This window comes from Liolophura sinensis, chromosome 12, assembly GCF_032854445.1.
Source record: "Liolophura sinensis isolate JHLJ2023 chromosome 12, CUHK_Ljap_v2, whole genome shotgun sequence".
Taxonomy (NCBI): Eukaryota; Metazoa; Mollusca; class Polyplacophora; order Chitonida; family Chitonidae; genus Liolophura; species Liolophura sinensis.
In genome coordinates this window covers 27,854,990-27,881,935 of record NC_088306.1, presented here as the reverse complement: position 1 = coordinate 27,881,935, position 26,946 = coordinate 27,854,990, and the positions used below count along the sequence as shown (strand labels likewise).

Sequence of the window (26,946 nt, the reverse complement as noted above, 5' to 3'; positions counted from 1 at the left end):
GATTTAAAGGCGTAGTTGACGAACCACCGGGTCCAAGCCTGTAACATCATCCACTAGTCTGTAAGCAACAAACGCAGAAATGACAGGGTACTCATGCTCGTGCTGGCCTCCTTTCCGGCCGTACGTGAGAAGGTGTGTCAGCAACTTGCGGGTTATAGTGGGTTTCCACCAGGCTTTCACCTGTTTCCTCCCTTCCTCCTTTACATAAGTGAAATATTCTTGAGTACGGCGTAAAACACCATTCAGATAAATAACATATATAGAACGTCCATCGGTAACACACGTGTACTTTGTGAACAGCAAAGCTAGATGTGAAACAATCGAAATGTGATTTTGTAAAATAGGGTGCTTCGAAAAGGGAAGGTTTCTTCGCGATGAAACCGCAATGGCTCAGTAATATAGACGTGCAAAATGACTTAAGCTACAGTATGGTAATTTTGATCAGGGCACATTTATTTGGTAAAGTTATTGCTTTTATTGTGTTCCCCACAATCTCTATCTTCACGCACCCGGATAGGAACACAAGGTACATGTAAACCGTCTAAACGAAATCACGAAAAAATTCGAATAAAACTTATGTCTTCTCCCACGCAACGTATTGATTCCATAACTCGTTTGTATCGATGAATTACTGAGCTAATCTAGTTCATTTGAAAACTGTTATTATATGTATGTTATTGATTTGTGCTCATTTTATTAAGTCTTATCAGCCACAAAATGACACTAGAAACAAGGTGGCAGATAAACGCAGTTATGTGCCTCCACTTAACATGGCAATTAACTTCTCTGTCTCCATTAATGTGTGAAAACGCAAAGCCCTGTGCCGATTTGACAATTGTCCTCAACTGGAAGACAATACGTTTTCTCTCGACAAATGCACAATTGGGAATATAATTGTCCCCACGGGTATACATTATCATCCTTCAAAATGAAACACCCACTTTTAGAAATTCTCCCAAGAAATCCCTTGTGACTTTCGCCCGCTTTACTCGTTTAGCCAATCAAAGGTGTGGATGGCAGCATCGGCGTCGAGCCAATCCATGAGGTCGGCTTATGGGTGTCTAGGCGGGGGTGGCTGATAGTGATATCTTCCGTCCCGCGCGGTGCCGCAGACGGGCACCTGTGGTAAGAGTGTGTGAGTACTGTACAGCCGTGACGATCGCTCGATTCGACCAGACAAGCCACCCCGCGCCAGCCTCTTCGTGAAGCCTTTCACAGATATAGCCAAAGGTAAGCCACCACATATTGTCGTATGATTGCTAAACTGCTGCTAAAATTTACACGTGGGGATTATTTTACACAAAGGGGGGAACATTCATTCGAAAGGGCCAAAATATTCGATGTGATGATTTTGAAACAGGATGCAGTAAGTTAGGCTGGAACTTTTTTTTCAAATTTTGTCATTTTACCGCAGTTACAACACTTGTTAACCTGGCTCCTGGTAACAACATTAACAGTTCAAATACATAGGCAAGGATATTAAACTACAAAGGGAAGAAGTGTCCCTTCGAGAAAGCGAAAATATTCCTATTAGATGATTTTGAAACATGGCAAGCAAAAGTTAAGCTGGAACTTTTAGGCAAAGTTTGTTATGATGAAAAACCATCCTCTCTCCAGTCAGAAGTCACCACAGTTTTGGCATGTTGCCTGTTAACAGCAACTGTTCAAATATCTAGGCAATGATATTAACAATATAGAACGAAGTGTAATTTGGAGAAAGCGAAAATAATTCCATTAAGGTGGGACTTTTTAACGCAGATTTTGTCATTCTTAAATTTTCATCTATACAGTGTTGAAGTAGTATCTTAGGTGTTGTTACCGTTTTTCCGTCAAATAGAAATATGTTAGAGTAGTCTCTCAGGCATTGTTACCGTCTTTCCGCCATATATCTGCGTCCAAGGTTTAAATAAAGCAATTCCTCGTGCGTCCAACGCTCTATGCGAATGAGCGGCGTTCAGTAAAACAAATCACCATGCATGTTTAAACAGACTAGGTTTAAAGTAAAAGAACGCACCATATAGGGGCGTCACAATTCCCTCGACGATGTGCATCCTATATGTTTGAGCGGAATGGTTTTAGGCATAAAACACCTCACAATGTTTGAGCGGTCAGGGGTTTAGTGAAAAAACGCATCATATAGAGGCGTCACAATTCCCTCAACGATGTGCATCCAACTCACTATATGTTTGAGCGGAACGGGTTTAGACATAAAACACCTCACAACGTTTGAGCGGTCAGGGGTTTAGTGAAAAAAACCATCATATAGGGGCGTCACAATTTCCTCGAGAATGTGTATCCAACTCACTATATGTTTGAGCGGAACGGTTTTAGGCATAAAACACCTCACAATGTTTGAGCGGTCAGGGGTTTAGTGAAAAATCGCATCATATAGGGGCATCACAATTCCCTCAACGATGTGCATCCAACTCACTATATGTTTGAGCGGAACGGTTTTAGGCATAAAACACCTCACAATGTTTGAGCCGTCAGGGGTTTAGTGAAAAAACGCATCATACAGGGACGTCCCAATTCCCTCGACGATGTGCATCCAACTCACTATATGTTTGAGCGGAACGGTTTTAGGCATAAAACACCTCACAATGTTTGAGCGGTCAGGGGTTTAGTGTATCCAACTCACTATATGTTTGAGCGGAACGGTTTTAGGCATAAAACACCTCACAATGTTTGAGCGGTCAGGGGTTTAGTGAAAGAACTCACCACATAGATGCATGCAAAATTTCAGTAAAACAATTCTCCAAATACATTCTTCCAACCCATTGTGTTTGAGCGGAACGGAGTTAAACAAAACGACTCACCTCTGTTTGAAAGGACTACGCTTAAGCAAAAGAACTCACGCTGAATGTGCGTCGACGGTTTTAGTACTCGACGTGTCGGTGAATCCGGAGTTTAAGTAAAAATCAACTTTCCCCATATGTGTGTCCAAGTTTTAAGTAAAACAAATCATCGTGTATTATGCGCTATGTTCTTGTCGCACAGCCATTTGTATCGTAGCTGTTTATGAGCCGACGGAAATCAAATCGACATAGATACAGGCAAACATATATAAAATTGTCCATCCCTACCAAATGTATTAGCCCATGTGACTTTGGTTCGCTTTCTACCAAACTCACATAACATATTACCTTGATATTCGGATTGTAATCGTCTGTCTCCATAAAGTCAAAGGGCCGCTGTTTTGTATTTAGATAGGTAGCGTGCTACAATACGAAGCTTTAAGAGAATGAAATACAATAGCGCATTTTCTGCTTTCTGCTTGAAACCTTCTCGCCATCGTATGGCGGCAATATTGCTGAAGTGGGGCACAGTCATCAGTCTTTCATTCATTTAATACGGCATTTGTCCCAGAAATTCTGTTAACTATCAACTGTTATTTGTTACTTGATCGATTAGGCGGTTAGCGGCGTATACTCAAGAATATAAGAGTTATACGAAGCTAGTCAAATTTAAGTGAAGTTAAAAGGTAGATGTATATATATGCACAACTGCACGCACACCTATCGTGGGTTTGCCGTCTCGTTCACTATGCACAAGTATACCCACTCTTGTATGTACACACAGCCATATATGATATGTCATTAGCACAGGAGAACACAGCCCGTTGCAGGATGCACATTTTTTATACCAGTTCGTGATTAATAAGGTACCTGTTTAATCATGACTAAGTTACTCAGGTGTCAAATCGTTCTCACAAGACTGGAAATCTGAATCCACCTCCGTAACTGTCGATACGACACCTGACGTTCATTCGTTCACCCAGAAAGCATTGAACACTAAAAATCTGCTTTAAAAGTGACAACCGTTTTGTTTTTTGCCATTATATCACTCATACCTCTTGTTTTTTTTTACGTTTTCTACCAAGACAATACTGTCAGCTTTGACTAAACTGTGCACTGCATAAGACTAACAAATTCAGGCTAAAGTAAAACGTCTACTTCAGAAACGATGCTTCATAAAACGTTTCAGCTATTGATGATTTAATATGAAAGTTTTAATTTTAATAAATTTTAATCAAGTTGAATCAAGTGTTACAACTTGAATCAGCTGCGGCTTTAAATCAGGTGGTTTCACTCGTACCCTTCAAAGGGCGGTGACTTTCTCCGAACACTCCTACTGACATATACCTTTCACAGGGCGGTGACTTTCTCCAAACACCCCTACTGACTTTGGTGACTTACTCCGGACACTCCTGTTTTCCTCAACCATATTTGAGCTGACTCCTGTCAAAAAAGTCCAAAAAAAAGTGAAACATTGATTGAGTATGACGTTAAGAATACTAAATAACTCGGATATCATAAAAATGATAATAAAACAGGATAAATGAAGTATAGTGTGTTTCAAAGTTGCAATTATCGAACATTTCACGCGGCTCTTCCTCACTGAGGAAAGATGGCAGTGTAAAATAGTGCATATGTACATGTGCACACGGCACCACTCATACCCAACCCAACCCAACCCATCCCATCCCAACCCAGCCCCCACCAACCAGCGTTAACACCGCTTTTCATCGCGCGTCTGGGGATTTGACGTCCATTAAGAGATTTCCTCCTCTCATCCCATCAAGGGTAGAACAGAGGAAGTATGCCTGGTAAAGATTTGAGTGTGGCCCAAATCACAGTAATCCGAAATCACTTCGGTTTGGATTATCTTTATGGGCTTAGCTTGGAACCTTAGACTGGGGACGGAACTCATCTAAGATAAGAATACTCTGTCTTCTACCAGCCCATTGGCTAATGGGGAAATGTCGCAATCCAGGCGTGGAGGGTAATTCTTGGAATGTACTTAAAACAAAGATTTTCTCCACATTCCGGTTAATTAACGCCCATCTTTTCTACCTATATACTCTAGCCTCTGAACACATTGCCATTTGTATAATATATACCATGGACAGTAAAACTAGAGCAGCAACTGCAGTGTGATAGTAAATGATCACAAGTAACGGATGAAATACGGCCTGTTGTCAGTTTACCTCAGTCGGGGTTTTATTCCAACTGCTTGTGTAAACGCTTAAATGTTAGCAAATTACATGCCATTTGGCATCGTGGCTTTTACCACAGAATTAGGTAAAAAAAATATGCAGCGATGTTAATTCCGATTTATCAGACGAAGCTGATCTAGACTTTCTCACATTTTCTCCATAGAATACTATATATATATATATATATATATATATATATATATATATATATATATATATATATATATAATACATGTATACCAGTACACCTCACATTGTCTGACATTGTGCCTTCTCAACAGCATCAATCAAAAGGATGGACGGTTAACAGCAACTATAAAAGACGGCTATGTCCATGGTACACTCTCGCTGGACGAGTCGTCCAGACTGACTAAGTTCGGGACACTCATCACTGACCAACGAGATGGTTTGTTAGAAACCTGATCGTGATGAATCTACTGCAGCATTGCGTCTGGAGATTTGGGAGGTAACTGGTCAGGCGCAGTGGTTTCCCACGGGCGATGTTCGATCTACTCACAATAGAAAGATGTCCAGTATAGAGAGCAAAACCATAGAAAGGGCGACAGTGTGATAGCCGGCAAATTCTCTCTTATAACCAGTGATATACAACCTCCGCTCAATTTACCTCAGGTTTAGGGTTTTATTCTAACTGTTCATGCAAATGCATAAATAGAAGCAAATGACACGCCGTCTAACGCCATGACTTAAGCAGAATTAGGGGAAAAAACAATATTTAATAATGTTAACTGCTATACAAAAGCTGTTACTGCTATAGATTTAATAAAAATGCTGTATTTTATCCTCACATTTAATATAGAAACACATTAACACCCCAGTCCAGAAACCACAGAGTTATTGTACAAATTGGATATCACGATTGCTCACAATTTAAAAGCAAGGCGTCGAACGATACATTCATAGATACCGAATCGTCAGCTATAATATACATTTCAAGTCAACAATCGCAAGACCAATTTTCGAAACAAAGCTCAGCAAAACCACCTAAGAACTATAAGAAAATAGGTATATACAGACAGATACTTTAGAAACGGAGTCAACAATATTTGCATTTCATTGCTTGTTTTTCTGTACCGATCCACAAACCAATTTCTGGTCGGTCCAGTGTCAATGTGCTGTGACTTGATGAAGCGTCATTTACAGTTTCTTCATTTCAGTGAGGCAGCACTATTAATATTGCCGCATTACCCAGCTCATATATATTTCAAATAATGTTGTTATATAATTGTTATATAATGTTGTTATGTTTAACTTCAGGCAGGTAAGCACTGTGAATTACCGCATGTGCATGTGACGAGACAACACACATGACCTTGACCTAGCTGTTTTAATTAACCTTCTGTTTCACAGTCATTCCATGGGCATGTAGACAATGGAAGTTTCTTGGATTAATATACTGGGGCATATTGTACCCTTGGTCACTTATTTATTTATTTTTATTTATTAATTATTATTGGTGTTTTACGCCGTACTCAAAGATACTTCACTTATACGACGGCGGTCAGCATTATGGTGGGATGAAACCTGGCAAATCCCGGTGACAACCTTCGACCATCCGCAGGTTTCTGGTAGACCTGCCCGCGCACGACCGAAGACAATATGAAACGGACTTGAACTGAGCAATGACATTCGTGGAAGGTTCCTGGGTCATTGCGCCGAGGCAGACTACATCCAATTATTGTCACTGTCTTTCGATCTTGTACTAATATTTCTGAACTTTTGTGCTTAATTCTGCAAGAGCAACGATACTACATGTATAGGGAACGTCTAATTTGCTACTTTTTAAACGTTTACTGGTAAACGTTTGTAACGTTAATTGACAAGGGACCGTATTTCACCAGTTACGGGTTACCATTGGTCAACGATCTGGTTTCACTGTACATGTATATCTGAACAAGGCATCAAGAGAAAGACTGAAAAATGCGGCATGTGTTGCTAGAAATTGAACTACCAGGTAATGCACAAGAGAACACTTTGCATCTCAACAGGCGGCCAAAATATTACTGTCCACGGTTACTACGTAACCCATAAACTGGCCATTGACGTTCGCTATCCTAGATTAAAGGTTTGAAAGCTTATATCTGCCAAATAATACATTCTTAAGCATGGCTCTAGTGGGAAATAATGTGTAAAAGCCTCGTTTTATCAGAGAATGGGGAATCCTGAATCCGTTCTGGTCCCTGAACTCAATTTTGCACTATTTTTTGTTCTTGTCTATGATACATTGTAGCTTCTGTTGAAGTTATTTACTGGTAAAGCGGAGTAGAGATACTATGCTATATTTACTATGGTACTGGCCGTCGGTATTTTCCACTGAGCTCCTGGCTGACTTCATTTGAATACCGTTCCATTTCTCCATTAAGTGGCCATGGAGTCTCAGAACTCGATGTCGGGTTGACAGCTGGAAGTTCACCCTATTCGACCCGATCATTTTTTTTACTCAGAGAAGAGAAGAGTTTCTCTTAAGGGAGTTAAGCCGGACCGAACAGCCTTACCTCGAAAACAAATTGTCACAATGGCTCTCCCTAGGTAGCATGTGAAACATTTGCGCTTTTACAGTAACCAGGGACATTTCGATGATATCTCTCTATAAATCATAAATATACATTACACTAAATGATTAAATATACACCGACAGCTACAATATGGATGTGATATGACCTATCATATTTGATGATTCACTGATGTCTATATAATGCGGCGAACGCAGACACAATTTCATATGCCTTTAAGTGTATTCCTAGTGGAAATTAAGCGAGAATTTATGTCGAAAACCTGCGCTTGGAAACCCCATTTTATTGTAATCAGCCACCTGGCCATTATTCAAAGTCAAACGACAATGCTATGTTGACGTTTCACTTCTCCTTCAACTATTTATTGTTTTAGCTGGTGCCTTTATTTTATATTATCGCTATTTGACATTTCATATGTAAGATTGGTCTTGGGCAGAAAATAAAATTGTAGATTAGTCATCTTTCATTTTTTGTGGCGCTTTGATGACAATGAACACTCATCGGTATTTCTGAGGGCGTATACACCGTGTTACATTCATTAATGGCCACTTGTCTTCTGCCAATAAATTGTGCAACTCTGTTGGCAAGATCACACAAGGGAATGACTGTCAAAAACATTCCGGCTTATTGCTTTTACCAACAATCAGATGAATAAAATATTTCGTTGGCCTACAGCTGATGAGAATCCCGTTACGAGGATTCAAACTGTTTGAGGATTTTGTTAAACTTCCGATAGATACAAAATCTCTTGTCAGGCTCATGCGTGAATCCAACCCTACTCTGTGCTGCAGAGGGCTAAGTCATGTCATGGGATATAGATTATTTTCCCTATTTACCCTATTTACATAACGCCTTTAGGAAGTGGAACGTTATCAAGTTGTAAGGCGCACCATTCCAGCCACGAGGCAAACGAGGTGCATGTCCAATCTCAGCACTGAGCATGAATTGTGTTCATGCGATCACTCCATTGTTAATGAAACCTTGATCATGTTATTGGTTATAAGCAATCGACATCGCTCGTGCGGTCATGGGAACTATCTCACATTAGCAGAAAACCATTTGTCTAGCACCAGTTCCGTATGTAAGACAGTTCGCCAGTAGATTAGAAGATACTGGTGATTTACTCCGGGCATTCCGGGGCACTCCGGAGGCACTCTGGTTTCTCCCGTCCACTATCCCGAAAAAGATAAAAGTGGGAGTTTCTTTAGCATGGCTGTAAGCAACAGTCCAATAAATAAGTAAACAAACATTTATAAACGTTAATCTGACTGTCAGCGACCTTGAGGATGTTTTGAGGATCACTGATCAGCCATTCGACCTGATCCTTTTACGCAGAGGAGAGTTCTCCCCAAGGGAGATCAATCGATAGCATTCAACGCTATACTCGGTTATATTATGCCAACTACTCCAGACTATACTGTGGTGGGATGTTAAACATTTAATAGGAGCTCTGTGCTGACAGATAGTCCCGATTTGCACTGACCTGATCAAGTATAGCTAATCTGATCAATGGGTGCAAACAACGCGGATGGCACAAGAACAATTTCATTTCCCAGGGGGTGAGAAATTGTATCACTGTACTCGAAGAACCGTTGTTACGGTGTCTGATTCCGTTTCAAAGTTAACAAATGAACAATTTTTGCTGAGAACGTTTTTATGGTAGCATTCTAAAAATGGATTTATTGATGATGTCCATAGTGACTCTTTTTTTAACTGCTTGTTTGAATGACTAACTCCTGAATATTTCAGCGACAAAAGGTAAGTCGGGTTTATGGGTGGTGAAACTGGACAGCACCCGGGTAAAAATCAACGCGCTTCGCAACGCTTCGCAATAAATGGATGGATCCAACACATCCGTTATCCGAACACCCCTTCTCGTGACAACGTTGCTTTTCATTCTATTCTTTTTTTTTTTGAGTGGTGTTTTACGCCGTACTCAAGAATATTTCCACGACCATCCGCAGGTTGCTGACAGACCTTCCCACGTACGGCCGGAGAGGAAGCCAGCATGAGCTGGACTTGAACTCACAGAGATCGCATTGGTGAGAGACTGCTGGGTCATTACGCTGCGCTAGCGCGCTAACCAGCTGAGCCACGGAGGCCCCTCATTCTATTCCATGTGAAAGCAATTGTGACGCCATGACGTCACAGAAAGATTGAACATTTGTAACCAATGCGTGGGACATCCGCTTGACCTATTTGCAACAATACTACTTACGATTGGCCAGTTGCGTGTTCTTGATTGACAGGTCCGTTTGGCCCATTGGATCTAGAGTGAGGGAGTGAGGCTTGGGGTTTAACGCCGTACTCAACAATTTTTCAGTCATATGACGAAGAAGGAATCCTTAGGGTGTATGTAATGTGCCTCCTTGTCGCAGGACGGATTTCCACCGCTCTTTTATATAGTGCCGCTTCACTGAGACGACTCACTGAAAGCAAGCAAGCATGAGCGATTATACTGATACGTGTCAACCAGTCGTTGCACTATCCCCTTCATGCTGAACGACAAGCCAGGAAGTTACAATTTCCTCTTTTACCGTCTTTTACCGAGGATTGGCCCTGGATCTACCGCTCGTGAAGCGGACATCATGTTTTGAAATATATATATATATATATATATATATATATATATATATATATATATATATATATATATATATATATATATATATATATATATAGGTAGTGGAAGCTTGGAGAAAATAAATTAAGCCGAAATGAAACTCCCTTTTTCGCGGCCTCTGACCAGCTTTCATCGAACTACATTCAACTTCACATCAACACTAATACAGGCATATGTATGATCGGCGCAAATTTCACCCAACAAGCGGACACTCTACCAACTGTGCTATCCGGGCCGGTGCATTGGAGCTAGAGCCTAATGCAAAATAAACACACTGGAGAATTGGCAACATAACGTGTTAACAAGAAGTCGGTCCAATCGATGTACTATTTTGTTGTTCCTATGATTATATTTGACAGTTTCTGTATAGAAGTGCTACTAAAGCAAATACGTAGTTTACGAGCACTGCAGCCAACCAGTAGAGAGTGATGTGCTTTACACAGCTTGAAGCCGATTTGTTTAGGCAGAAAATTTGCTCAGTCGGCACAGATATAGGATACTTACACACAAAAACGGGCTTTCTGTTACGCTTAATTTCGTATCTGAAAACTATTTAAAAAGTTTTTGCTGTCTTTTTTTTTTCTTCAAACTTTTATACATTGAATTTCACATGAGAATAAGTTAATTAAATGTGTTAAATGTTTTCCACATACAATTCATAATGCATCCTTTTTAAATATGTTTCTGTATATAGTATTGGAGAACCAATACAGCCGACATCAAAACGTCCATTTCCCACATTTACATCACCCGGATTGCACAGCTAGTCAGCCTTTGTATGAGCGGGCCTTTGACAGAATCATTCTCAAATGGTTGCCAAGCTTAGTTGTATGGGAATAAACAAAAGGCATTGGCCACCTCCCTATTACATCACCCCCCAAGGGCCTGTTGCTGTTGTTTATTCTATGCACAATGATAAAGTGGTTCGATTTTATGGCAATTTAAAACCATTATTACCACCATAATACGCTACAATAACACTTAACCAGAAATGGCTCGGCTGCAACATTTTGTCCACTCGTGTTATAGCATTCACAGTGGGATACTTTTCACCCCAAGGACCGCTTTACGTGAAACGACCCAAAGCTTTTAAGCGTTGGATGGGATCAATTAAATATTCATATTCAAAGACATACATATATGCATATAAATATTACGCCAGCACAGAGCAATGACACAAGAGCCTGGCACCAATGCGGTGTCTGTGAGTTCAAGTCTGGCTCATGCTGGCTTCCTCTCCAGCCGTACGTGAAAACGTATTGCATCAACCTGCGGATGGTCGTTGATTTCCCCCGGGCTCTGCTGGGTTTCCTTCCACCATAATGCTGGCCGCCGTCGTATAAATGAAGTATTCTTGAGTACGGCGTAAAAAATTAAATAAATAGGTAAATCTTGTTAATTTGAGTCCAAACATGAATTGGATATCATGTGCTGTACACAAGAGGCATGCGGGCCTGCACTTTGTAAGTGTGTACTGTGCAAGGTGTAAATGTACTAGGTGTAAACTTTCCACTGTGAAAGAGTGTGTAGTGTGTAAGTGTGAAATGAGTACAGGTGTAGTGTGCCCTGTCTAACATTGCACCGCGTAAGTGTTGATTGGGTCAGAAGTGTGTAAATGTAAAATGTGCACGTGAGTACTGTATTAGCGTGCGATTTTTAAGTGTTTTACTGAATAAGTGTGAATGTCTAAGTGTCCAATGTGTTAGTGTACTAGGTGTGAGCAACAGATTCTCCGGGCACTAGATGTGAGCAAACAGTTTGTAGAAGTACAACAAACTAAATTCCACTGCTGAATTTTCCTACGAGAAAGACATTTGGAATTCCCGAGCTAGATTGCCTTTCTACATTGCCCTTGTTGATTGCGCTATTAGACTATCCATTTATTACCTGGCTAGATTGCCTTACTGGATTGTCTTACTAGATTGCGTTGGTAGCTCGTCCTGCTGGATTGCCTTGCCAGATGAACTCCTACGTGTCCCTCTAGATTGCCTGCAAGCTGCCTCTCTAGATTACCTTGCTAAAATTGTCTTGCTAGATTTGCTTAGTAGATTTCCTGGCTAACATTGTCTCTCTAGAATTTACCCGCTCGGATAGCACAGTTGGTAGAGCGTCCGCTTGGGAACGGTAGATCCAGGATCAATCCTGTCACACCTAAGACTCTACTCGCTTGGCGTTCAGCATGAAAGGGATTGTGCAACGATTGGTTAACCTGTATCAGTATAATGACTCAGGCGGGGCGCCTTACTTGCCTTCGGAAAGGCGCCTTACAGAAGCAGCACTATATAAAAGAGCGTGGAAATCCGTCCTGCGACAAGGAGGCACATTACTCTAAGGATTCCTTCGTCTGAAAAATTGTTGAGTAGGAATTTTAACTCCAAGCACTCACTCACTCACTCTTACTAAATTACCTTGCGAGATTAACCTTCTATATTACCTGGGTAGATTGTCCCGCTAGATTGCCGTGCTTAAACTGCCTTGCTATATTGCCCTGCGGGAATGCCTTGCCGAATTGTCCTGCCCAGATTAATACCCACCCAACTCAAACTTAGCTAAATTTCAAAGCCTGTCCTACAAAATGGCACACACCAAAGGGACAAAAACTTCAGAAATGCAAAGCAAAAATAAAATCACTAATATCAGAGCTAAAAGTAGCTAGCATGAACTATATTAATAGTGACCAGGAAATGCTAACTGTGGTATGTATACACATAAATACGGATACCTACAGCACTGACAGCCTTGGTAACCACGCATGCGCATAACTCTAGACTCTCTTAGCAAAACAGGCCGGGGTGGAATAAGACAGCCAGCTTGATAACCATGTATGGTACCGGTACCTAACTGAAAGTGGATTTCAGATGTCCGAGTGCCGGGCCTCGCGGCGGGAATTTTGTAACCCAGTCGGGATTGTCTGGAAAATTGTGAAAGATCACAATTAATCATAGTAAATACCAGGTATGAGACAAGGTGACAAACGACTGAGGCTCAGCCCACCTCAGTCACGTTCCTCGGCGCTTAGCGCGTGGCTATATCAATTTTGTCATCTCAAGGATGCTATTTACCTTACCGGTAATTTATACAGCGGAGCAAACTAAGTTACGTAAAAGCTTAAAAGAATCCCGTTTGCCTTTTATAGGTTATATAGGAAGTATATAATGGTAAACCAGACCACGCCTGTTGGAATAGTGGAGAACGGAGAGATCTTGCTAGGTGTAGTCTAGGTGTAGTCTAGTTGTTTTTTTCGCTTGAGAATAGGATTTAACTTCTCGCAGACTCTCGCGCTCTCTCAAATTACCATGGTTACATACAGGCGTTGTTGTTGCCCGTGAGTGTTTTATTTTGCGTACTGTCCAGTTTCTCTGAGAGGGGACGTGATAAGTGGTGTATAACGGAGTTTTACAAGAGTATATACGGAAAGAATGCAACTCTTATCACTGCTGGGTTTACATAAGTTCCCATGCCTCTGGGACTTAAATTCTGTGTTTTCTGATGTGAACTGCTAAAGGAAATAGTAGTAGTGGAGAGAGAGCTTAAATTATTGGCGTCTACCACACAAGAAAGACTATTCCTTCTTCTTTTATACAAAACAGGCATGGCCCTTTCCCGCCTCACATGCCCTGGAATTTTGCATATTACCCTACAGCCTACAGGACACAGACGTATTTAAGCTTTTCTTAATGCCACATATCTAAAAGTTTGTATTATCAGGTAGAAGTCTCGTGTGCATTCAGGGCATTAGATTTGACCTTTCTGGAAAATATCACTGAGCTTGGGACATTTTATTGACGTCAAAAGTAATTAAATGGACATTAATTTTTCCAGAAAACTTCAAAATGTTCTCCTAGGGATACAAAAGACTTGTGTTGTGTGTCTAAGTCTGGAGGTGGAGAATTTCAAAAAGTTCTGTATGTTCTACCCAATGCCATTGTTTTACAGGAAAACAAGATACAATATCTAAGTTTGATGCCTTGTTGTTTGTCAGTCTGCATGTTGTGTACATCACATGTGCTTTGAGGGTCATTTTAATGTGTTGGCTGTTGTCCTGTTTAAAACAGGCACAAAGATAGAGTGAAGTCCAGAAATCGTAATCATAGTTTCACTCGTCATCGGGTCCTATCAAAACTGAAATTGCATGAATCTTTCCTGTACATATCTCACGAAAACAAACAACCAAGAAATCGAGATTATTCCTGATGCCAATGCTCGTCCAAAGAACTGTCTCTCGAAACCGAACAATGTGCAAAATAAAGCACTCGCTGTCGAGCAATAGCGCCATTATGTAAGTGTGTTATCGTCATTGGCTTGAGGTGTTGATGGCGGCTTATACACCTGGTAAGGGGTAACATAATAGACCTCAGGCATTATTATGTAACCGCTTACCAGGTGTATGTATTTATTTGATTGGTCTTTTACGGCGTACTTCCAGGTGTATAACCGCGATCAAACACCTCAAGCTCAGATGCTAACTCTTACGTATCGCTGGATTAGATTTGGCGGAATACTCAGCTATAGATGTAGATTAAGTCTAACTAAAGCCAAGACTATCCTCAGGCAGCAGACCTTCCCACGGATGACCAGAGAGGAAGCCAGCATGAGCTACAGTTGAACTGACCAACCACACTGGTGAAAGGCTCCATGGTCATTGCGGTGTGCTTGCACGCTAACCACTATGTATCCAGCCTTGCTGACTTGTCGTGGATGTGTGTGCGAATTTCCTCCACGAGATAAGGTGATCTTTCCCACATCTACCTTGTGTGAAGGATGCACAATATAATATACTAAACAAGCATAACTAAATTATTTAATGGCATCTATTTGAAGCTCGCCTTTTATGACCTACACCTTCAGGAATTTTTTACAGACGATGTGGGCGACACTGGGAAATTAATAAACCATTATAGTGGAATGCCAAATTACCACATATTGTTTCTCAGGGGAATTCCCCTCTATACATTCATTGATTTCTGACTGAAGTTCCCATGGTTAAAGACTGCGGTAAGAAGTATCCAAATCACAGACTCAGAAGGAAAGCAAGACAGTTGCTGTTCAGAATACGGCCCCTTAATGAGCGCGGGTTTAATCACGGCCTTGGATAACGAGCTTTAAGATTTTCTCACTCTCATTGTTTGTTGATACTTGGTCACAATAAGCGTAAACGACGCTCGTGTGACCGTTTGCGCTGCCTAGCTCTCATTGAAGACCACTTTGTCTACCGCCATAAAGTGTGCAAGTCTATGCAAGTTCGTCAGTAATTTGCCAAAGGCTGGTGGTTTACCCAGGGTCGCTGTCCATTGACAATCGAATCTACGACAAATATGAAGGCTTCATTCAAGACCGTCATTACCTACCTGTGTCAGTGTATACGAATATGTTTGATCTGACGAATAAGCCTGGTTAATCTCTTAATCTTACACTGAACAGAGATCATTTTTTTAATCTGTGAATTTTCCCGCGTAAATAAATCAGTTCCATGCTGTGCCAAATATACATTTATTACTACTGATTTGCTATACAAAAACAGCGATTCAGAAACTGTGACGTAATGCAGAGAAGAACAAACTAGTACACAGTTTCACCGTTACATTTTACACATGGTTTTTAATCAGTGAATCTGAGTTGTTATAAACAATATCCGGTGGAAAACACGAAGCCTAACTGAGAGGTCCATACTCGGTCCATACTTTGTCCACACTCGGCCCATACTCGGTCCATACTCTGTCCACACTCGGTCCATACTTTGTCCACACTCGGTCCATACTCGGTCCATACTCTGTCCACACTCGGTCCATACTCAGTCCATACTCGGTATGTATTTAGTTTTCAAACCTGCCCTTTATGTAGAAAAAACACTCGAAAAATGAACGACCATCATTTGCTCAAAATTGGGCTTTGTATTTCAGTAAAAATAGTCAAAATGCCATTTGCGTTGATGTTCGCGTTTTTAGAGAATGATTTATCGTCGTGCCAAAATTATGTAACCTAATAGCGCAATCATCTGTGTCAATTGACTTCCTCAAATTTCCATCTTGGTTTGAGACATCGGTATTAACTGTTGTTGCTTACGCACTCACAAAATGTGCCTGTGAGTTCCGAATCAAATGCTCAGGAGAATCCGTTCTCTAAAAGGGTTACTAAAAAGATCTGCTTCGCAGAATAAATAATACACCATGGTTCTTTAGGGAATAGTTAATATTAAGGTGTCTCTAATATCACACTTTTTTCATTTTTTTTCAACTTATTATACCATTATTCATCGATCACAGATTTCAAAATCTGATTTAAATTTTGTGGGAAGTGGGAGCGAATTCGTCCATTACTGAAAACATTTTATAGTTGTAACATCCCTAATATATGAAAATCGCCAAGTGCGTTCACACGTTGTTATCCCATATATGGTTGTTTGAGGAAGAATGTGTGGTTGCTAAACCGATTGGTTTCACGTTTAAAAGGTCATAGTGTGCATATAAATATAAAACTTAATGATCTACACAAAAGAATGATTCAAAATTGGCGATGGGAACGCATTATTTTCTGCCTAGTTGTAACAGTTCTGATACAGATTCCACCCTTAAGTCAAACTTTAAAATCTCGATGTAATATGGCGTTTACCCCCCACCCCCTCCTCCCCCAGGAGTTTGGATACACTTGTTAAGTAGTCCGAATTTTATCTGGTGCGATTCAAAAACAAACGCTTAAATCACACGTGGTTTTGTAGATTTATCTCCGCTTTCAAAAGGAGTCGAAAACCTAAGTCGTATAATTAACTTACAATCTCCATATAACCTTTTTATCCGACGGACTGATGTTAGCTCTATGAACGTCGTAAGTTAAATCATAAACTAAAACCCAGCAGACCATTTTGCGAAGATTGACAAAGGCTCCAATATGTAGCAATAAGTAGACATGCACACATATACTTACCCTGGGTGGAATGTCACGGGGGACGGACAAAAACCCCGGGGAAGGAAACCCCCTCGGGCAAAAGCCCCAGCGTACAAAAGTTCTTCGATCGAGAGTATATGGTAAATGACAGATGTTGATAGCTTGTTTGAGAAAACTTGAAACTTATTACCTGAAGTAATGTTTCATATTTTAACATGTTTGCAATAGAATCCCTTCTTACTCGTTCAAGCAGCATGTAATCTAACTGTTTCTTGACGACATCGCTTTTTGCTTGGCTCGAGATCAGAAAGAGCTATTTTCTCTCAAGGGTATACAGAATGCTCAACCTCCATTACAGGTTCTAAAAACAAAAGAAATTTACAAATATGGTAACCAATGGCTGTTTTAAAGCTTGTGTTTTAGGACTCTCATTCCTTTAAGATTACAGATATTATGTATATTTCTATCCCAGAGAAATATATTTTACATGTTATAGACAATGATTGATTCCAAATAATTGTAACAGGGATCGTTCAGAGTGTATAGTATTCAACAACGTGTAGCCAGTGTTACTGGCCCGCATTTATGATTTACGGAATTAGTATACATAATTAATTTCGGGGTTTTATTGCTTCTTTTCCTGCTAGATATCATCCTGGCGAGACAATTTTAGCGATATAAGTCTATGCGTCCATGGGTATACATAAAAACATAAGCTAAAAGCAATCAGACCAAAAAGGATGACGTAGAAAGAAGAATGTTTAGGTTGGCCACAGATGCGCTGTTCTTCAATGGATAATTTACTGTTGGGTTTCAATAGTTCCACCTTTCGTCAATTTGTCAACTTTTGCAGGGAAAACTTACTGCTTAACAAATTTTGGACTTTTATGATTCAGAATAATTTGTATTCGATCATATGCATATATTATGGATCATATATAAAAGAGAAATTACACAGAAACTTACAAAAACAAATTTATGATTTTTTGTTCTTTTTCCTATTCCAAAATAATATTTTTCTTATAAACTATAATAAAATTTGGTTTAAATAGTCTATATTTTAAAATGCGTCTGTTACAGAGAAGACATAAAACTGCATATGATACCTGAAAACCGACTCAAATTGCATACGTTATGGCATGTGCGAGGTGACATTGTGAATCATAGTGAGCAATATAACCAGTCTGCCATACGCATTCTGAAACATGTCAACCAATCAGATTGAGCATAGTGGTAGATCAACTTATAATTTCTTGACGAAAAACATTTGATAATAGTATTAGTTTGACATCAGAGACAGACCACATTGTTTTGAAAACGTTTGTGTACAGCGCTTATGACAAGAATGCCGTTAAGGCAGAGTGCCCGACAGTGAGACGTTTGGATGGGAAGTTTTTATGTGGGAAACGAAGTCACTCTATATGTAATTCCAGTCAACAAACATTTAACGTCATGCTTTTTAGAATATTCTTGAGTACGGCGTGAAACACCAATCAAATAAATAAATAAATAAATCATGCTTTTTAGACTGTCGGACATGTTTTGTTGGTTACAGGACGACGGGGCTTATGTCCGCTGGGGTGATTGCCCGCCGGGGTTTTTGTCCACCGGGCACTTGTCAGTGGGGCTTTCACCCACCCGGGCTTTTGTCCTGGATTCGAATGTTACAGTGCAATGGGCCACTTCATCTACCTCCACAATGTGGCAGCAATATTGCCGAAGTCATGTCAAGCCGTAACCATTCATTCAGAGATATGCAATTTTGCATTCTCAAAAATGCAACTATTTTTTTTTTTGAATTGTTGTCATTACGACTTTTCTCTCCAAATAATTCTCAATTTACTCTCAAGTTAACATTCCGCGCATCTAGGCAGTCCGTAACTTCCCCAACTTGAAATTCTCAAATCATCTTCCTGACCGACTTGTGAGACATTACTGGTAAATTTGGAGAAACCACAATGAATGAAATTTTGAGGGAGAGCCTCTCAAAAAACTGGGATTTGGCTCGCGAAAAGCTCACCTCTAGAAGACACATGAATGCAGAACTTTAGCTCAATATATAAAATACTTGGTAACTGGTATTGGTAATTTACGGTAATTTACGGTGATTGATATGTACACAGAGCATCGACGATGGGACGTCCCCCTCGTATCAATGTGCTTTACGTCTGTACAAAACCTCAGCTCAATACATGCATTACTGTTCCGGATACCGTCCCTATTATTTATCCTAACATGGATTCTAATACAACATCGTGAATAATTTAATTTACAGTATTTATTATACACACAGATAATCGACGATGGAATACCCCCTCGTGTTATTGTGCTTTACTTGCAAGTAAAACCTCAGTTCTATACTTGCAGAACTTACTGCAGTACGACAGTAACGTGTACTAATGTTATGACTTGAATGACCATATGACTTTAATACACAATATATTAGGTCAAGGATTTTGTAATTTACGGTAATTTATATGCACACAGCAAGTCAACGATCACAAAATCACATTCGTTTGGTTTTCACCCACCAATATTTCCACGCAGACAGGTTATTTCCTGCAGCGGTACATATATGTTGTCCTGCATTGCGAGTGTATAGCAATAGCAATGTACCAGTCACTGCTACATTGCTATGGTAGAGGGGTTTAGTTCGTACTTTGTAAATACGTGTATTGCCAGTGTGCATACACTCCGATCAGTTGTTACAAAAGGTCGCCGCCGACTACTCACTGAATGTGTTGTTCTTTTTCAATCTTTGCTGATTTTAAAAATGTCCCGTTTTTTAAAATTTTCATGTCCAAAAAAGTAACTATTTTCTCACTCCAACATGTTTTTGTCATCATATATGATTGTAATGCTAGTTGTATGGTTCTAAACCTTAATCATTAATTCAATCATTCATTCATTCATCGCTTTTTGGACGAAGAGCTTACATATGGGGTGCTAAGGTGGTCCAGCGCACCTTTCCGTCATTTCCAAAAACTGTTCACTATTAACCGTAAATGTGCATAAACAGAGGCGCAATTAAGAGATATATGATAAGTCTTATAAACGAAATTATTTTTCCATTTTTTATGGTATAACTTCCTTCATTCCCGTAAACCACAATCTTCGTTCTAGAATTCCTTTTCATTTATCATTTAAGCGGATAGGCCAGCGAGGGTTCCTTGTTTCACTGTGTTGCAGCCTAGCTCCTGCAGTAACCCGACTATATACTGTCATGTTGATTTCACGTGTTCACTATCCGTTTAATTATGAGGAGACAGAAATAGATTAGCTGTGGATTTCAATAGAAAAAAAAGTTATAAATGTTTAGTTGGATCGATCTTTCTGATTCTTACTCGGGTTACCAATGGTGAAATTCTCACTCTAACAGTTTAGAACTCTTAATATGAATACCTTTAATTAGATTTTGCGACCGAGAATACCTCATATTCTTTTACTATACACAAGTACGCCTTTTCTTACCTTTAAAATTAACAGATGATTCTCCGTGAAAACAAGACCTCCTGACCTTAGAGTCTGCGTGTCGTCTTGTTATTGGTTTACCACGGACGTTCACGTCCATGAAAAATGAGTGCTAATATCAGCAACGTATCATGGGTCTATCTTAGTCGAATGGGAAGTCTCTTTTTTGTCGGCATTTTAAGCAGGTAATATTAAGCGAATGGATGCGTAGGAAACACGTGTTTAATAAGCATATTTTTGATTCAGTGGTGTTAAAAAAATCTACCCACTTTGGTTAAATTTAAGGGAGACGACAGATAATCCTGATGCTACATCTGATGACAACAGGGATAATTTCAATAGTAATATAGTAATATACTAAAAAGTCCTTCAAATGACGCACACACGCCTCATCTTGTAGCAACTGTTAGATCTTGATACGTGTTAAATGTAAGAACTATATCTTAGTTAAACATTCATTTATGAACTGGTGTTTTAGCTTCTTTTAGAAATGATTTTTGTAACTTCCCATTTTTAACGCCCTCTCAATTCTTTACCAGAAGACACAATATATGAGCACACACCTAATGACTTCTCCCCCTCATACGACTAAAAATGTGTTAAGTGCGCCCAAGCATACATACATTTCTTTACCAGTGGTGTACGAATGTCAGATGTAAGGCTTAGACTCGTTCACGTAGTTTTGCTTTCTGGCACGTGGTACTAAGTTTCAGCCGTTTGACGCCATGGGTCAACTCGTCAATTAGTCCACCATTACTACAATCAAGGAAAACCTTTGAACATGTATATTTGTCATTCAAATTACCATCGAGTCATTTAACAGCATTAAATAATGAAAAGTAAATATTTGCTCGCGTTTATAATGTACTACAATCCGCTATTTTTATGAAGAACTGCGCACTATTTTCTCGGCAAATCGCCGCCGTTATCGTTTCAAAATTGCCGATTTCATTAGCCTTATAGCTTCTCGGATCGCTTACGGCGGCGCTGAGTGTGATTTGCGATGAAGCATTCACTGTGCTCGTTAGTCGATGTGAATCTCTGGTGACCGGACTAAATGGCCATGACGCAGGTTAACGGCCCCTGCCCAACTAGGCGACACCCGCACAACACCCAGATGTTTCTAGTTGTTAGAGCTAATTGAGACTTTATTAAGCGGTGGATTTTACGGTTTCGGGGTGTTGTGTCGTTGCTCAGAATAGGGCTGTTGTAATATACCTTAGGGAAAACGGCGAGTTCTGCTACAAACTCTGGATAACAATGGACACTAGTCGCAGGCCTACGTGCACCTTAGCATGCAAGCGCCGGAATAATACTGGAGTCGCGTCACGGGAGTTAAGAACTTACCATCGAGGAAACAAAACAAAGCGGTGTTTTCTCTTGTATTGGCCCTATACCGGACGTTGTTTCCGCCTGTACGAATTTCATACTCGTCTGGGTTTGTCCACCGTGCTCAGCTGAGCGGCATTTCAAGAAATGTTTCCTTGAGCTGAAAAAGGACACGTGTGAACAATAAATAATTGATAGAAGACACCAGATATAGCGATTTACTCACAGTATATGTATGGCATATATACTTGAATAAAGGGATCAAATCAAACTGCACTTGTTTCATTCACAGACAAACTGAATACAATAACAGGGGAAATCCGATTGATGAATAAATGCACAAAAACTTCAATTGTCTACACCTAGCAAATGACTTGAAATTATAGAGCACTATAGAATAGTATGGAGAGTGAAAACCAGAACACCGACAACGGTGTGAATGAATGAATGAATGAATGGTTGGTTGGGGTTTAATGTCGTACGTAACAATGTTTCAGTCATATGTCTCTTGTCAGTTCACCTCAGCTAGGATTTTATTCAACTGTTTATGTAAATACCTAAATGCCTATTCATTCTGCTTTCCTCTCCAATCGTACGTGGGAAGGTCTTCCAAAAGCCTGCGGAAAGTCGTGGGTTTTCTCCGGACTGTGGCCAATTTCCTCCCGCATAATGCTAGTCGCCATTGTATAAGTGAAATATTCTTTAATACGGCTTGTAACACCAATCAAATGAATAGATAATACGCACGCCCTATAGTAAAATAGCTTAGAGAAGATGCAGGGAAAAAAGCAATGATCGCAACCAAGAGCTGGATTCGATTCTTTGACCTCAGTGGTGACGGAGGATCGTGTGCCCTGCCTGGGTTATTATAGTATACTCGGCATGCGATGTTCTCGTCATATACAACCAGGAGGCAGCTTTTCTTTGGAGAAAAATGTCTCCTCTGACGACTATCACAACAAAATTGTTATTAATGACAGAAAGAACTGTTATTACTGATTTACAATCATACCATACCCAATCTAACTTCAGACCAACCTGTGCAATATAAGTATTTACGTAAACAGTTAGATCAAAACCTTACTGAGGTAAATTGACAAGAGACCGGAATTCTGCACTAACGTGTCACGATTTGTCGACTATAACGCTTTCGCTTTAACCTTGTCTAAAACACATAAAAATGCTGTAAAGGCACAGAAAACATCAACGTGAAGTATATTTGACGACCAATGACGTCACATCAGGTTTCTGCCGCACATCACCCACAGTCTATTAGATATCATGATTCAAAATGCGTATACATATAAAACTGTGAAAGCATAAACATATAAAACTGTGAATGCATAAACATATAAAACTGTGAATGCGTAAACATATAAAACTGTGAATGCGTAAACATATAAAACTGTGGATGCATACACCGAATGGAATTTCAAACGAATTATTTCAAGCAAAGAGCAAAGTCGAGACCTCATTGATATCCGTCGTATATAAACTCTGGTCTTTTAAAACCGTTTTACTTAGTTGGAAAAATCCTGTAAAAATGTAAATCAAATTATTTTGATAACAAGGCAGTGTTGAATGGTTTTTCATCTGATATATACTTCGTTTTGGTGTTTACATTTAACACACATCACTAATTACCAATCATTTGTTGTCGTGGAAGCAGAAACATGACAGACCTCAGTATAGGGTGACGTGGTTGAAGAAATAAGATCACGTTGAATATCGCAAAATCTCGCCTACAAACCAACAACGTTTCGGCACGCTAACATAGCAATTTGAAACTAAAAAGACACTCACAGTTAGTCTTTATCAATTATAAAACAAAAATTAGTGACAACATTGGCGATTTTTTTTGTTTGTGGGGAACTACTTCTTGGAGACACCTTAAGTGTGTCCCTTGAGATTTCTCATACCATTATATCTTCAGCCGAGACAATGGAGAAGCGACAGTTAAGTTATTCGTCTTTGACCACATTCATCAATCAGTTTGGCACATAAATTTCTACTTCCACTCAAATGGACTCGTCCTTGGATATATGTTTCTCTCCGAATATATGGTATGGACACCAACGTATATACGCCCTTCAGTTATAAACTTGAAACTTTTCCAGCGCTGAAGCTAATGTATATGTTTGTACAACATGAGTATAGTTTGAGGCATGCATAGATATCACATAACTAATTCATTACTCAGTCTTTTAGAAATTATGATTAATATCTGCTCTTTAAAAGGGATAATACGTATAGTATGAAAACAAATGTTTTTAGCAAGCTGCTGTTAAAAGTGGGTTAAGCGGTGAAAACATACCTCTATCAGCTGTGTCTTTCTTCTTCTGTTGCTCTTTACAAACAGTTTCAAGCTTTGATATTCCTTAGGGATACACTTTCATAATACTGCTCTTCCATTTGGCTGTTATTTGCTTTATAAATTATTCACGCTGTTTTAGTACATGTCTAGCAGATTTTTTTTTTGATTTTTGTACATTATTTGTTCCACTTTTGTCCTCACTTAATCAAAAAAGAAAAGAAACAATATCTTCGACAAAGCTCCCGTAACGGACAGCTTTAACACGTCACATACGTGGTCAGTGCATAAAGGCGGGATAATCGAATTGAATATCAAATGTAGTTGTAAAAATACATTCAAAGTGGTGCATTTATTCGCGCTTCCATCCTTTCCAAGAAATTGCATATTAACGCATGCGCTTTATTGCATTAAACACGACAGCTGTGTCACCTCTGGTTTGAGACACAGCCATCACTTTCTGCACCTTCACTATTCACCGGGAATGCTCAGCTGGTGCCGTCCCGCAAATACTTTTTTATCGTGTGCGTTTTTTACCCTTGAAACAGGTGAAGTCTAAGGTGTTACCACCACCTGGAAGTCCGGAACTTATTTCCATATTTTCTTTTCTACATTTATATTCCACTGACGTCTTGAAATATCGAGCCTATGGCATCGTCTCGAAATCGGGAGACCTGGGTCATACCAAAGACTTTAAAAATAGTACTTGTTGCCACCTGGTTTGGCGTTCAGCACTGGGAGACTGGTGCAAGGAAACATGACTGGTGGGCCCAGCGTCAGTATAATGTGACCGGGTGGGTTGTCATGTCTGGTGATGTCGTCATGATACTTCAGTGACGGCAGCATTTTGGCGGTCCTGCCACAAGAACACAATATGACGTTAAATTTCAAGCATTTATTGCAAGAAAGTTTTTAACAGCTACATAAATCGATCTGTTTGTGGGTCGGTCAAAGTTTTTAACATGGGGCTCCTATCTTTTAAAACTGGACATCCACATGTATCTGTTAACACTGGACTCCTATCTTTAAATACTGGACTCCTACATGTATCTTTCAACACTGGACTCCTATCTTTTAATGCTGAACTTTTAAAACTGGATCCTGTGTTTTAATGCTGGACTCTAATCTGTTAACATTGGAATCCTATCTTTTAACATTAAACACCTACATTTCAATATGGGTTTCCTATATTTTAACATGGGACTTCTAACTGTTAACATGGGGATCATATCACTTGATGTCGGCCATTCAGGTGCCTCAGAGCAAGAAGACGACAAATCCTGCAACCCGGATGTTGTGAATATGGGCTTGTTTGATTCTAACATCCAGTTGTGTGTCTATAGTAACTAGTCAGAGGCCAGCACTTTAACCCCGGCAGTCCGCTTCCCTCTATCGACACAGCTGACCGCTATTGTAAAAAGTGAAAAAAATTCTTGTTGTGGAAAACATCATTCAAATAATAAATAAACCACAAAAAATTGTGTCTGAAGTGACATCTGATGTGATCATGATGATAGTAATCGATAGACAGAGGTCATGCGGCCAGCTTGCCTAGCCCTGTGTTCTTTGAAAAGCGCTAATCTTCCAGCATTCTGATCACCAGTTACACTCTGTATGTATGTCACACGTGAGAATGTTTATACACTGAAAAAAATAATCTGTTAATTTTAACAGAAAGTCTGTTGTCTGAATGATGCTAGCATGTATTCTGTTATTATAACGTAACACTGTGTTATATTCAGCATACTATCCTGTAAGTTTAGCACAATCTTTATGTTGAAATAATGGAATAGGTGTGCTATATTTAACAAAATAAAATGCTGCAATAACGGAATACATTCTACCATCACCCAGATAACAGGCTTTCTGTGAAATTTAACAGATTATTTTTCTAGCGTAGGTAACTTGCCAAATACTGATGGTTTACCACTGCCACTGGGGCTTCCTTCACCGATAAACCTAGCTTAAGGGAGAAATTATAATCCACATGCACAACTGTCCGTCAGTTTCTTGTCGCTTGTCACTTTACTGAAAGCCCGTTGTAAACACTTACATTTAAGTACGAGTTCAGATCTCACTTGTTCTGCTGTAGCCTTAAACGTGGAGAAAACATAAAAATTACAGTTTTGATGAAAAAGTGAGATAATTTTAGCTTTAAATGAGGTCTTCAATATTTTTATTTATTTTTCTTTAAAGGCAAAAAAAAAAAACAATGAAAAATAATTTGTGTATGGTGGTACCACCTCATGTATGTTGTCTTTGTTTTAATAATGTTATAAATGAGTATGTAGCATATGTAAAATACATTTGCACTAGAATTCTTTTCTTTTCAGCCAACAAATGTGTTCAACCAGGAGTTTGATTAAATTTATATTTTTAATATAATTAAAAGTATTATCGTACCCACAATACAAACATATTTTAAAATACCATTTTCTCCTGAAAGAAAAAGTCAACAATAATGTGAAAGACCATATTTGCAAATAAGACTTCGGGCTCTTTCATCTAATTCGGGCATCATTTTTTATGTTTTCTTTAAGTAATAGCTGAAGTTCATTACCTCAAAGCATGCAACTTCCCTGTAGTTAGTCTCCAGGGCACTTAACACTTTTCTTCGATCTCACATTATGTGACGTATTTGAGCAACCATGTATTTTTCTTTCTCTCTATTGTGCCGCAAACGTTTGAGAAACGACTGTTGCATGGTGGGATCCAAACGAGGTTGTTTTTCAAATAGACTTTAAAAAAATACGACAGAGGAAAGTTTTGTAAAAAGACAACAGTCTGTGATAGTAACTGTTTT

At 39.5% G+C, this 26,946-nt stretch overlaps 1 long non-coding RNA gene across 1 annotated transcript in view; it reads left to right on the top strand.

The window, feature by feature from the left end:
* Window positions 1-1,128: 1,128 nt before the first annotated feature.
* The window catches only part of LOC135479569 (uncharacterized), a 39,382-nt gene continuing 13,564 nt past the window's right edge, over window positions 1,129-26,946 (top strand). Inside the window, exon 1 of the long non-coding RNA XR_010445863.1 lies at window positions 1,129-1,230. This is a non-coding gene — a long non-coding RNA (uncharacterized LOC135479569). The remainder of the gene's footprint in view (window positions 1,231-26,946) is intronic.